The sequence below is a fragment of the Pan troglodytes genome, chromosome 14 (assembly GCF_028858775.2).
Source record: "Pan troglodytes isolate AG18354 chromosome 14, NHGRI_mPanTro3-v2.0_pri, whole genome shotgun sequence".
NCBI classification, from domain to species: Eukaryota; Metazoa; Chordata; class Mammalia; order Primates; family Hominidae; genus Pan; species Pan troglodytes.
This window is the reverse complement of record NC_072412.2, coordinates 26,182,687-26,196,510: the sequence shown is the minus strand read 5'-3', so window position 1 is coordinate 26,196,510 and position 13,824 is coordinate 26,182,687. Positions and strand designations below refer to the sequence as shown.

The 13,824-nt window shown below is 48.0% G+C and overlaps 1 pseudogene; it reads left to right on the top strand.

Annotated features, from left to right (window-relative positions):
• Positions 1-644: 644 nt before the first annotated feature.
• Positions 645-10,609, top strand: LOC129136771 (small ribosomal subunit protein uS10-like; annotated as a pseudogene).
• Positions 10,610-13,824: the final 3,215 nt, after the last annotated feature.

Sequence of the window (13,824 nt, the reverse complement as noted above, 5' to 3'; positions counted from 1 at the left end):
ATATTCCTGCACTTTAAGGTCCCCTTAGGTGCCTTTGACCTCTCCCTCACCTCCTGTCTGCACCTGCATCATGGCCTAGTCTGTGCTCTGCTGGTTGGCAGAGTCTGCATGTCATTGTCTTTGAATTCAGGGTTGGGCCCCAGCTGGGATACTGTAAGTGCTCAGTATGGACAGAGCCTCCCTCCTTCCTCAGCTCCCACTATTCCCGACAGTCCTTCTGCCCACCTCTCAGCTCCTGACCATGCTTCATAGTACCCTACCTGGCTTTCTTCAGTACTCCGCACTGTCTCTGACTGCCAGGTCTTTGAAGGCACCTGAAGCCTCTCCTGCCCTCCGTCCCACACATTTGGGTTGTAAGGCCTCTGTGCTCCAGTGCCCTGATGCAGACTGTGCTCAGACAACACCACATTTCTTCTCTGCATTTCCCACTACTAGAACCATGACCCTGAGGACAGTGAGCACTCAGAAAGTACCCCATGCCCAGCAGTAGGCAAGGCCCTGGGAATGCAACTGTGAATGGGAAGTAATTCTTGTCTTCAGGAGCTCCTGGGCTGTTAGATTAGAGTTGATTAAAACTTGATTCTTTTGTTGCCAAGACAAACAGTATGAAAAGGATGGAAAGTGTCCCTTGTTTCAGCAGTACCATGGTCACCGGTGGCAGGTGAGGATGGGTGGTCTTGCAGAGGACCAGGAGTCATGGGCAGACGGGCATGAAGGCAGTGAAGGTGGGCATAGCTGTTGATGAGCTTGGCACTGAGGCAGGGATTGGAGAGCTTGTCGGGGGAGCCAGAGGCAGGGGAAGTAAAAGCAGTGATCTATTAAAGCTGTTACTGCTTTCATTGTTATTAACAATGGGAGATTTGACCACATTTAAAAGGTGGCAGAGAAAAGATATCGTAGGGGAGACTGAAGTGTAGAGGAGGGTGGATTCTTGGTGAAATGAATGTGCTGCATTAGTTTCTTGTGGCTGTTGTAACAAATGACCACAAAACAGCAGAAACGTCTTTGCTTGCAGTTCTGGAGGCCAGAAGTCTGCAATCGAGGTGTTGGTTGGCTGCACTGCCTCTGAAGGGCTGCCTCTGTGGCCACATCACCTTCTCCTCTTCCTGTTAACGCTCCCTGTACCTCACTTTTTCTTTTTTTAGAGACAGGATTTTGCTGCGTTGCCCAGGCTGGTCTCGAACTCCTGGACTCAAGCGATTCTCCTGCCGCAGCCTCCTGAGTGGAGGTACCTGAGGACTACAGGTACGCACCACTACATCTGGTAACCTCCTTCTTATAAGGACGCTTGTGATGACATTTAGGGCCCACTGGATAACCCAGGATGATCTCCTTATTGCAAGGTCCTTAACTTGATCACACACCTGCAAAGAACTTTTCTCCAACTAAGGTAACATTTAAAGTTTCCCGCGATTCGGACCTGCAGTCCTGGGGGCTGTTATTCGGTCTGTTACCACTGTGAAGAAAGGAGGCGAGGGGTGGGATCCTCCGTGTGGGTGGAAGCGTGGAGCTGGGCAGGAGGAGGGACCCTGTCCACTGTTAGAAGAGGAGTTGCAAGGATGGGTGGAAATGCAGACAAGTTCAGAACAGGAGCTGGGGGTGCAGAGTTGGTGGGGAGAACTGGTAGGAAAGGGCTCAGAAGAAGATTTAAGACTGTGCGAAATCACTTTTTTTTTGGACAGAGTCTCGCTCTGTCACCCAGGCTGGAGTGCAGTGGCAAGATCTTGGCTCACTGCAACCTCCGCCTCCCGGGTCCAAGCGATTCTCCAGCCTCAGCCTCCCGAGTAGCTGGGATTACAGGCACGCACCACTGTGCCCGGATACATTTTGTATTTTTTTAGTAGAGATGGGGGTTTCACCAAGTTGGCCAGGCTGGTCTTGAACTCCTGACCTCAGGTGATCTGTCCGCCTCGGCCTCCCAAAGTGCTAGGATTACAGGCGTGAGCCACCGTGCCCGGCCATGAAATAACTTCTGAGAGAATTAGAAGTGACTGTTGATGGGGAGGAGAACTTCCAGGCAGTGCGAGGGCCACTTGTAGCTGGAGGCCATGGATTGGTGGTGGCACCAAACCCATGCTAGGGAGACATTCTCTGATAGTTTAAGCAACCTGGGTGTGCATGTGTATGTGAACATAAGGCAGAGAGCTGACTCTATTCTGAGTCCCGGTTTAGCAGGGCAGGTTTGCAGGGAGGATACAGCAGGATCGAGGGTGCTGGAGCAAGTATGGTTTAAATGATGGCACAGCAATGGTTTAGGCTGCACAGGACGGTAGGAAATACAGGGAGGAGTCCAGACTGACTAAAGGACTGGCCATCTCGGAGCTGTCAAAGAGCAAGTATAGTGGCTGTTGCTGGAATGACAGAGTTAAAGTTCCAGAATTACCAGAGCTCGGGGTGATGAGCCAGGGGCCTGGGTCTGCTTGTGATGTCTGCAGCTGAGAAGAAAGGGGGTAAAGAGCTCTGGGGCAGCCTGTGAGATGGGCCACCCAAGTGGTAGATGAAATCTTCCAGGACCACCGCAGGACTTACAGAAGGAGGGAGAACAGGCATCAGGACCCGTGGCCTTCTGGTGAACACAGAACAGACCCGTCTCGAGGTTTCAAACCTAACTTTGGTTTCTTCAATGCAGACCTCTGCTGAGGCCCCAGATGGTAGGGGAAGTTAGCATTTGTGTCAGCTGCTGTTCCATATCGGGCGGCAGTTTGTTCTATGTTAAAAGAGGTAGCTAAAGGTTAGCACAAGCCCATGGCAGGCAGTTTCAGAACAAAGGAAGAAGATGTGGTCTATTCAGCACTTCCAGCCTGATGTATGGTTCTGTTGTGTAGGATAGACATTTATTTGCATAAGGGCAGGTCTTTGCCCAAGAGGTCTGCTGAGCTTAGCCTGGGTAGCTGATGGGAGCCCCAGTAGCCAAGGTGAGAATAAACACAAGGCGAGGGGCTGGCAATGGATGATTGGGGAGCAGCCCTCTGGATCTCTGGGCTGACTGGCCAGAGAACCTTCCTTATGACTGTCTGGGCTGGGTTTACCCTCCAGCAGCAAACCTGCTATGGGGAGAGTCAGAAACTGCAAACAAGGGAGGGCCTCGAACCCTGTAGTACAAGGTGGTCATGTTCTAGAGGTGATGTTTGACTCTCAGAATTCATATTATATACGAAGTAAATTAAAACATAGAAATAAGCACAAAGTATCAAGGCAATGATTTCTTAAAACACATACATCTTTAACCATTATTGCATATTTTGCCTTAGAGTTTGCAGAGTCCTCTTTCCAAAATTAACAGGGTGAGGTTTCAAGTTCTTCTTTTATAGCATATTTGGTCACATCTAATTTCTGCTCCAAAGTTAATGATTCCAAGCAAAGTTTATACCACTTGCACATAGTGAATACTTGGATGACATTTTTATAGGTTCTGAAAATACTTTAAATTATAATGTTAGTGAATGATAAAATAATAGCACACTCATCATCCAGATCGCTCTAAGGGCTTCTGAGGTTCAAGCACAGCCTGGCTCAGGGTGAGATAAGCCCAGGGATTTCAGCTAAAACGGGGCCACCTTGGATAACAGCATATGCACTACTTATAATCACCTTCCCACCAGCTTTGAAATGGTGTGATTTTGATGAATTCTTACAACCTGGAAACATTGAATTATCAGATTTTGCAAACCAAGTGAGGCTTTATTCATATTTTATGTGGCACCATCTCAACTTTGCATGATTCACATTAGCATGAAATGTATCCTTTTAGTCATCCAATCTTTTTGCAGCACCTTCTGGGCCCCAGACCCTATTTTGTAGGTGCTGGAGATTCAGCAGTGAACAAAACAAAGCCCTCACCCCCAAGGACTTTATAGTCTAACGGGGAGACTGAAAATAAACAAATAATAGATACATAATGTGATGTCAGCTAAGGGTAAGTTCTGTGAATAAAAGTAAAGCATGAAAAGGGACAAAGGAGGCTAGACGAGAGGTGCTGTTTCAGGTAGGGCACCAGAGGGAGCTATGCAGATATTGGAGGGAGAGCATTCTAGACAGAGGGTGCAGCACACAACAGGTGCATCACTGTGACTAATTAGCTTATAAAGGACAAGGTCTGGCGTTGACATAGAAGGTGGATTAAACCCACCAGCTATGGCATCAAAGCCCAGTTTTGGCCAGGCAGAGTAGCTCTCGCCTATAATCCCAATACTTTGGGAGGCTGAGGCGGGAGAATCACTTGAGGCCAGGAGTTAGAGACCAGCCTGGGCAACAGAGCAAGACCTCATCTCTACAAAAAAATAGACATAAATTTTAAAAATGAGGGAGGATTGCTTGAGCCCAGAGTTGGAGGCTTCAGTGAGCTATGATCGTGCCACTGCACTCTAGCCTGGTGACAGAACAAGACTCTGTCTCAAGAAAACAAACTAAAAAAACCTCAGCTCTACCTCCTACTGTGTGTCTTCAGGGAAGTAATGTAATTAATCATTCCAAGTCTGTTTGTTTATCTGTTGAGTCAGGATGATAGTAACACTTGGTTCATGGGGTTGTGGCCTTATCTTTGGCCCTAACATGTAGGATGTGCCTCAAACAAGAGGGCTGCCACTGTTAGTATTATAATCACCAGGAATAATAAGCCCTTTGAAAGCAACATTTGTGTGGTTGCTACTGTCAACGCATGGAACTTGGGCAGAGTACAGAGGCTTGTTTCTGCTGGTAAATGTCTCCAAAATGTAAACACATCTGTGGATGTTCAAACACACTCCCTCCCCTCCTGACAAGTGCTGGTCAGGGCCCAGGGCAAGAGAGCTCAGCTCAGAGCAGCAAGGGAGAGTGGAGATTGAAGTGTAAACAGGACCTCGGTGTAAGAAGATGTGTTCACTGCTTTCCCGTGCAGACCCCTCACCAACTGTGTCTCTGGCTGACAAAATGAATCCTCCCTAAGCAATGCTGCTGTGACAGGCAGAGCCCATGGCACTGTGCATAGAGCCAGGCCAGGCCTACGTGGCAGCTACTGACTCACCACTGCAGGTGCTATCTGTAGAGCTGGCCGGGGGCTGCCTCCTCACAGCTCCTAGATGTCCAAATGCCCTGAACCTTTAGCCCGGCCTGAGGTGACCAGAGCCATTGGGTAGAGCACCTACTGAGTACAAAGCCGGGAACTATGGTTGGCAAAAGGGAGAACTTAGGTTTCCACACATCTAAAATGCAAGAACTCATTCTTATCTGATTCCTGTTAGCACATGCCAGCTGTGTTATAATTGCCTGTTAGCTTTCCTGTCTCTCTCATCAGAGTGCGAGCTCCTTGAGGGCAGAAACTACACTCTTGTGTCCCTGATGCCAAAAGCCTAATAGACGTTTAAGAATGAGTAAATGGATGAATGGCTCAGATGTCATGAAAAGAATTCACAATAATCATTGGCCTTAATATGACTGTGTATTTATTTTGCACTTTATAGTTTACGATTTATAGATCATGTTCTTATTTATTTTATTTTATTTTATTATTTTATTTTATTTTTTGGAGACAGAGTCTCACTCTGTCACCCAGGCTGGAGCGCAGTGCTGCGATCTCGGCTCACTGCAACCTCTGCCTCCCACGTTCAAGCGATTCTCCTGCCTCAGCCTCCCGAGTAGCTGGGATTACAGGTGCCCGCCACCATGCCTGGCTAATTTTTGTATTATTAGTAGAGATGGGGTTTCACCATGTTGGCCAGGCTGGTCTCAAACTCCTGACTTCAAGTGATCCGCTCACCTCGGCCCCGCAAAGTGTTGGGATTACGGGAGTGAGCCACCTCACCTGGCCTTACAATTTACAGAATGCTTTCAATTAAATTATCACACTTGACCTTCACCCCTGACCTGTGAGGTCGGTGTTATTGCTCTTCTCAAAGATGAAGGCACTGAGGCCCAGAGGCCATATTAATAAATTTAGTTAGATAATTGGTGGTGGAATGGGTGGGGTCCCTTCCACTAAACCATAAAGCCCGATGACAATGAACAAAGAATGGCTTTACAAAGACATGGCTTTATCCACTCACCCACCCATCCCTTCATTTATTTATTCACCAGCATTTAATATACTAAGCACTTTCTTTAAACATATTTTGGTAGCAGCACAAAGGAGTGGAATGAGCTCAAGTCCTGGGATCATCCTGGGTTTGCCTCCAGGCCCCTTTAGTTCCCAGCAGGGTGCTCTTGGGAACCTAAGCACCTCTCTGAGCCTCAGCTTCATCACAGGTCACGCAGCCAACACAGTCTTACCTAGCGAGGCCATGAGGAGTAGGATGCAGCCCCTTGGTTTCCAGCTAGGGAGCATTGATCTAGTTAAGGAGAAAAACACAAAAACTCATCATTGTAACTAGTGTGGTCCATGCTAGAATGGAGTTAAACTCCACTCGCTAGAAGAGTCAGGGAAGTTTCCAGAGGGAGCTTAACGCAAGCGTCATCAGGCAGATCCAGGAAAGGAAAAATCATTCCCAGGAGAGGAAATGCCTGTCCTGGATTGAGTTTACTTTTGTTTTTTGTTTTTGTTTTTGTTTTTTGTTTTAGACGGAGTCTCACTCTGTCACCCAGGCTGGAGTGCAGTGGCGTGATATTTGCTCACTGAAACCTCCACCCCCTGGGTTCAAGCGATTCTCCTACCTCAGCCTCCCTAGTAGCTGGGATTATAAGCCTGAGCCACTGCACCCGGCTGGATTCACTTTAGATCAGCAGTCCCCAACCTTTTTGGAAGCAGGGACTGGTTTCATGAAAGACATTTTTTCCAGGGTCTGGGGAACAGGGGTGGGAGACGGTTTGGGGATGAAACTGTTCCACCTCAGATCATCGGGCATTAGATTCTCATAAGGAGTGCACACCTAGATCCCTTGCAACCTAGATCCCTCACATGTGTAGTCCACAATAGGGTTCACGCTCCTGTGAGAATCTAATGATGTGGCTGATCTGACAGGAGGCGGAGTTCAGGCAGTGATGCAAGCGATGGGGAGCCGCTGTAAATACAGAAGAAGCTTCCCTAGCTCGCTAGCTCACAGGCCCCTCATGTCTTTCTGGGTAGCCCGGTTCCTAACAGGCCATGCTCCAGTCTGTGGCCCTGGGGCTGGGACCCCTGTTTTAGATGACATTAAACATTTTTATGAACACCTTTCTAAAACTGATTTCAGATTTCAGATTTCCTTTGAATTATTCTAGAATACAAAAAGCAACTTTGCCTCGTGCCCTCACATCTTCTCCATGAATTCCTTCAGGCCTCAGGAGGGCTGCTTGCCCTGCACTGAGCCGTGGCTGCCCTCCTTCCTCTCCGCCACCTCACTTTCCCTTGCATCACTTCCCTCCACTCTGGCCTCACTCAGCGCGCTCAGCACTGTCACAGCCCTGCTCTCTGCCCCCCACTGCTGCTCCCATTGCTTCTGACCTTGCTGGCCACACCTGCCAGGCACCTCTCTCCGTGACATGCTTAATTATTGCTTTCCTCTTTTCTTTCTTTCTTTTTTTTAATGGAGTTTTGCTATGGCATAGTCTCAGCTCACTGCAACCTCCGCCTCCCGGGTACGAGCGATTCTCCTGCCTCAGCCTCCCAAGTAGCTGGGATTACAGGCACCTGTCCCATGCCCTGCTAATTTTTTTGTATTTTTAGTAGAGACGGACAGGGTTTCACCATGTTGGCCAGGCTGGTCTCGAACTCCTGACCTTAGGTGATCTGCCCGCCTTGGCCTCCCAAACTGCTGGAATTACAAGCATGAACCACCGTGGCTGGCCAGCTTTCCTCTTTTCTCTCTGCCTTTTTTTCCTTACTGCTGCTATGCTTGATGGCTTTTGTGTTAGAAAAGCTTGGCCCGGACAGCCATACTCTGTCAATAGTAGCTTTCTGGTTGTTTCCTGCTTGGCAAATTGACCCACATTCTCACGCTTCCCTCAGCCTTCAGCTGTGCACAGGTGTATACAGGTGCAACATGACTGCTTACCTGGGAAGGTTTTCTTCTGTGCTTTCAGGTTTATAGGTATTTTTGAGATACTGGGTGTGCGGGTGGAAGTGGTGCCTACAGAATTTGGGGAATGGGACAGGTGGAAGGTAGCGGGATTTGAGGGGTGTTTGGAAAACCTTGGTGAGGAAGAGAATCTTGAGCCAGAGTCTGTTAGAAAGGAAGGCCCTGCTGGCCGGACGCGGTGGCTCACGCCTGTAATCCCAGCACTTTGGGAGGCCAAGGTGGGCAGATCACCTGGGGTCAGGGGGTCGAGACCAGCCTGACCAACATGGAGAAACCCCATCTCTACTAAAAAAAAATACAAAAAATTAGCCAGGCGTGGTGGTGCATGCCTGTAATCCCAGCTACTCAGGAGGCTGAGGCAGGAGAATCGCTTTAATCCAGGAGGCAGGGGTTGTGGTGAGCCAAGATTGCGCCATTGCTCTCCAGCCTGGGCAACAAGAGCAGAACTCTGTCAAAAAAGAAAGAAAGAAAGGAAGAAAGAAAGAAAGAAGGAAGGAAGGAAGGAAGGAGAAAGAAGGAGAAAAGAAAAGAAAAAGAAAGAAAGGCCTTGCTGTACCCCAGGCAGCCAGAGGAATCCTGGAGGAGATCGTGGGGGAGGGGAATTTTCCAGGACCTAGGGAAACCGGTGCTTCTTTGGAATGGTCTGCGGAGTGCTCACCACCCTGGTCTCCTTCGTGTTTCAGGTGAAGCCTGGTCTGGCCACTGTATTTGCAGGGTTGGCAGATATTTTCAGTAAAGGGACAGATAGTAAATATTTTAGGCTTTGCGGGCCATACGGCCTCTGTCACAACCACTCCACTGCTGTTTGGTGCAAAAGCAGCCATCGACCGACCATACATAAACCAATGGGCCTGGCTGTGTTCCAGGAAAACTTTATTTGCAAAACAAGCCACAGCTAAGTTTCACCTAGTAGTTTGCCAACTTCTGCTCAGGCAATGGTGTTCCCAACTCACCCGGTGAATGCCACACGCTCCCCAAACCTCACCACTGCAGCAGAGGTCACAGCATGACAAGGGCAACAGTAATACCCCGTAGCTGCCATTCACCCGGAGTTCACTTTGAAACAGGCACTGGGAGAAGAGCTTTACTTCGTTTAATCTCCTCAACAACCCAATGTTGGTTTTCTTGTGATTTTTACAGATTATGAAACAGGTCTCAGAGAGGTTAAATAACTTGCCCAAGGCCACTCATCTGAGCGTGGTTGATGGAAACAGCCTAGTGGGCAGAGACTTGACCTTCACAGTTAATCATCATGACCAACCCTCATACCCACATCTTGTTTTAAATATTTGTTTTTAAATCTTTTTTTTTTTGAGACAGATTTTCGCTCTGTCGCCCAGGCTAGAGTGCAGTGGCACGATCTCGGCTCACTGCAAGTGCTGCCTCTTGGGTTCATGCCATTCTCCTGCCTCAGCCTCCCGAGTAGCTGGGACTACAGGCGCCTGCCACCACGCCTAGCTAATTTTTTGTATTTTTAGTAGAGGCGGGGTTTCACCATGTTAGCCAGGATGCTCTCGATCTCCTGACCTCGTGATCCACCCGCCTCTGCCTCCCAAAGTGCTGGGATTACAGGCGTGAGCCACTGCACCCAGCCCTAAAAAATCTTAAGAATAGCTTTTTGAGGAAGACACGGTGGCAGGTGCTGTGGAGCTGTGGTCCGCCCGCTTCTGCTCCCAATTCACCACTGTTGGCTCTCACCAAGGAACGAGTCCATCAGGGGCCACGCTGCAGCCATGGCTTTTAAAGACCCAGAAAATCACCCATGGAGCTGGAGGTGGTGATTCACTGAATTCTAATCACTCTAATGGGCCGCCACATAAAATCCCTGGAGAAGATGTGTGCTGACTTGGTCAGAGGAGCAAAGGAAAAGAATCCCAAAGTGAAAGGACTGGTTCGGATGCCTACCAAGACTTTGAGAATCACTATAAGAAAAACTCCTTGTGATGAAGGTTCTAAGACGTGGGATTGTTTTCGGATGAGAATCCACAAGCGACTCATTGACTTGCAGAGCCTTTCTGAGATTGTTAAGCAGATTACTTCCATTAATATTGAGCCAGGAGTTGAGGTGGATGCCATCATTGCAGATGCTTAAGTCAACTATTTTAATAAATTGGTTACTAGTTTTTTAAAAAAGAATAGACTCAGCCACTTTACTGGTCTGTGACACTGGGCAAGTTACTTCACTTTTCCATACTCTTGTTTCCTCAACTCTGAAATGGGGATCTGAGCATCCTTACCTTTGTAAACCAAACATAAAATCCTAAGCCCTATCACCCCCCGCACTGGCTGAACAGACCCCCTGTCTTAGCCAAGGGGACCCCAGAAAAAGCTTGAAAACTGAGTTCCCAGTCATGATGGGATGAGAGGTCAGACATGCCTCATTATACCTGCTCCCTTTTGCAGTTTAGACACAACTGACGGGCATTCATGTTAAAGTAGAGATCATAAGGCTGACAGAACAGATGGTGGCAATAAGATACCAGACTATAAATAAGACCTAAAGCCATGCCAGGCAAGGGTTAAGTCACACACGCCTGCACTTCAGGAATAAACTATGCCCTTGCTGCCACAAGGGTTTTATTTTTCTCTAGCAGCTAAGCAAGTGCTGGTCTTGAGATAAGCAATAATAAAACAATTTTCAGCCTACCAGTCATCAGATGCTGACAAACTGACCCTCAGCCCCTGTGCCACCAGCCATAACTACAGCTTTGATTGGACAAGAGACTAACTTCTGTAACTTTCTCCTGAGAAGATCACTGACTGTGGACTGATTCTGGCCAGTTCAGGGAGGCTGCGCACTGCAACCTCCACCTCCTGGGTTCAAGCGATTCTTGTGCCTCAGCCACCCAAGTAGCTGGGACTACAGGCGCACACCACCATACCCAGCTAATTTTTGTATTTTCAGTAGAGACAGGGTTTCACCATGTTGGCCAGGCTGGTCTCAAACTCCTGGCCTCAAGTGATCAGCCTGCCTCAGCCTCCCAAAGTGCTGTGATTACAGGCATGAACCACTGCACCTGGCCCCCATTTAATTCTTTTAGATGCTGATGGGATTCAACTTGCTTTCCTAATTTTTTTTGATTTTTCACTGATGGTGTATAGAAATACAGCTGATTTTTGTGTGCTGACTTTGTGAGAGCACAAGACTTTGCTGCAACCTCTGCCTCCCAGGTTCAAGCAATTCTCCTGCCTCGGCCTCCCGAGTAGCTGGGAATACAGGTGCATGCCACCACACCCGGCTACTTTTTTGTATTTTAATAGAGATAGGATTTCACTGTGTTGCCCACGCTGGTCTTGAACTCCTGAACTCAGGCAATCTGCCCGCCTCGGCCTCCTAAAGTGCTGGGATTACAAGCGTGAGCCACCGAGACTGGCCCCAATCTTGTGATTTTTTTTTTTAGTGAACACTTTTTAGGGTGATTGTTTGGTTAGAATTAATTACTGTATTTTAAGTGTTTAGATAGTGGTTGGCACATAGCAAATGTTGAATGGGAGGTTGCTATTAATATTATTGTTGTTATTAATATTACTTTAGAAAATTTGAAAAATGATTATACAGCAAGAAATAAAAAATACCTTTAACTCTCCTATCCAGAGGCAGCCATTGTTTACATTTTATATTTTTTTCTAATCATTTTGAGGTATATATTTTAATAGTAATATATAGATATTAAAATTTTTATTATTTATCATACAGATCACATGTAAATTATAGAATACACATTTTTAAAAAGTCACTACACAAAGAAAACTACTTTTCTTGTTTATATTTATGTGCGAATGTGACTATAATATGATTTTATATCTTGACTTCTAAATGTTACATCATAAAACCTCCCAGCCGGGATTGGTGGCTCACGCCTGTAATCCCAGCAATTTGGGAGGCCGAGGGGGGCGAATCACCTGAGGTCAGGAGTTTGAGACTGGCCTGGCCAACATGGTGAAAACCCGTCTCTACTAAAAATACAAAAATTAGCTGGGTGTGGGGGCACATGCCTGTAATCCCAGCTACTCGGGAGGCTGAGGCAGGAGAATTGCTTGAGCCCAGGAGACAGAGGTTGCAGTGCGCTGAGATCTTGCCACTGCACACCAGCCTGGCCAACAGAGCAGACTGTGTCTCAAAAAACAAGCACAAAAACAAACAAAACAAAACAAAACCCTCCCCCTGCTCCATAATGTCTGTAAGGACCGTTTAGTGCCCCGCGGCATGGTGTGGAGGTGAGTGGCCAGCCCTATCTGGTCATCAGGCGCTTGTATTGCCAAGTGATTTTGCTCTGTTTGGGCCTCTTCCCGCAGGCTCCCCCTGGCTCCTTCCAGCAGGTCCTGGAGCTGGCGGGGGCACCCAGGGGGATTTCGTAGTGACGGCCCCCAGGCCGCCCAAAGCGGCAGATCTGTGAATTCTGAAAATGGGGAGCAGAGTGGCGGAGGTGAGGAAGGGCCCACCTTGTTTCCACCTCCTCAAGTCCCCTCTCTGTGGAGCCTCGCTGGGGGGCCTGGGGTAGGAAGGAGACTCCCACACACAGTTCGGGCCTAGCCCACTTTGCTGAGGTCCTGGAATCCGTCCCTCATCTGCCCAATCCCCTCACTTGTGTTTCCCAGGCTTTCCCGGCCAGGGCGCAGGGCCGGTGGGGGAGGCTCCCAGTGCTGGGAGGGGAGCGGGCCAGCATGCAGAGGGCACTGGGTGCACGTGGGTTCTCCCTCTCTGCCCTCTCCCGATGTCTCCGACTCTCTCCCTAGGGCAGTGCTACTCTCCCTCTTGCTCTGTCTTCCTCTCTGTTGCCCTCCTTGCTGCTGTGACCATCATGGGACTCTGGAGACCAATCCATCCACACTGACTTTTTTCTCTATCCTCAAATGGGCAGTGTGTAGAACTGCCCTAATTCAAATGGCCGTTTGGAAGTGCTTTCTTATGAGAGGGGCTGGTTATGGGAAGTGAGTCAGCGAGGAAGGCTCCTCATGGAAGAAGAGGTCGGCAGCCTTGCACTCTGGCCTGGTGCACTCTGAGGGCAGCAGGTGCTGTCCTTGGCGCAAGAAAGCTGTGAGAGAAAAGCTGGGAGCGCGGCCGCCATCTGTGCGCCCGCGGTGTGGTGGTGGATGATGGAGCTCTCAGCCTCTACGTGTGGCTACCGCACAAACCAGACAGCATTTCCCAAATGCTGTATTCCATCCTGGGCGGGTGGTTTTTATCTGGAGCCACTGCGATTTTGTCTTGACATCCTAGCATTGTTGAGGTGGTAACTATTAGGGCTGCAATTGAATATGACTTTAGAAGAATCTTTAGTTTCATGGAAAAGAATGGAATCCAGATACCAGTAATGCAGTCTTCAATATTTTTATCGTGTTCTTTTTATATTAAGGAGCATTTTTCAAGCTCCTGTCAACTCCCTTGCATTAGGCTCTGATGTGCTAAGACACGCACACAATGCACACCTCAAACATTTACCAGCTACCTCGGTTCACCTCGTGCATTATCCCAGAAGGCTATGTTTTGCTATGCCTTTGCAAATATGAGCTTTTCTATATTAAAAACCCAGTCATTCAATATCCCAAACACATCTAATCCTCCTAGTTCAAAATGCCAAACGATGAGTTTAATGAAGAAAGCATTATCTCTATGTGAAGACCTGAAATGGAAGCTGCCAAATCCTACAGAACCGACTCCTCTCAGTACTGGGAATGACTGGTTTAGTGGTTCTAAGCATTGCTGCAATTTCCAAAGCCATAAGTGTAGATGAGAAAGTCCAAATGAATTTCTAGAAGTGATGCAGAAGTTAATTAAGATGTCTATATATTTGATCACATTTTCAACTTTTCCTTTTCCTTTTGTTTTTTTTTTTTTTCTTTGAGACAGAGTTTC